Source organism: Trichoplax adhaerens, genomic scaffold (genome assembly GCF_000150275.1).
Source record: "Trichoplax adhaerens TRIADscaffold_27 genomic scaffold, whole genome shotgun sequence".
NCBI classification, from domain to species: Eukaryota; Metazoa; Placozoa; class Uniplacotomia; order Trichoplacea; family Trichoplacidae; genus Trichoplax; species Trichoplax adhaerens.
Genome location: NW_002060968.1, coordinates 320491 through 321365, shown reverse-complemented (window position 1 = coordinate 321365; position 875 = coordinate 320491).

Below are 875 nucleotides of genomic sequence, written 5' to 3'. Positions count from 1 at the left end.
TTAAGTTTCTACCATCTACATTTGATTTTAATTACAAATTTACATTATCAATTCTATAAAATAAATTCACCCATTATGAGATAAATAGATTTACTGCTAGTTCCTTGCAAATGAACAGAAGGCTGGAATGGTCTGACTGGAAAGATTTGGCTCAGAGTAAAATTTTTTAAGCGGTAATGTCTGTGTTGTTTTCCATAAAATACTGTTAATGTTGTAATTTATTTTCCTTTTATCTAGCGTAGCTACCTGTAGCCTAAGCTATCAGACGATAAAAAGTGGACAAAATTTTATCGAATATCATTATTTTATTGCGCCGACATTAATAGTCAAATCTCTAAATTTCTTGTAATTACATTGCTCAACTGGCAGCAAATGCCTACAAATTTAGTTGAATCGAAGCATTTTTGTGCATAATACTAGAATTAATTTCCAAACATGGTAATACTTTCTGTTTTTCTTTTATAATTGATCATAAAATGGTTCAATGCTGCGAAGTACACATAATAAAAGTGTGATTGAAATTTTAAATTTCGGGTCTAATTTAAATGCCTACTTTGTCTTACAGTCCTCTATTAAACTGTATTAGTGCCTTAATAGACTTACTGTACAATTTTTAGGTAAACTATGTTAGATTTCATTATAGTTTGAGAGAAACTAATTTAAAACAAGTTCACAATTACCGCTAATTAAAAATATTACTTATTAAAGCAAAGATTGCACATACTAACTATCAAACTAAATCATTCATAGTGACGGTACTGTTAACTTATTTCAGCCAAAGTTGATTAACTTTATATACTCGTACGTAGTAACGGTTATATGATGCCTGCCTTACTTACGTTACGAGTTTTGACCAATTTCCAATTATCCACCCT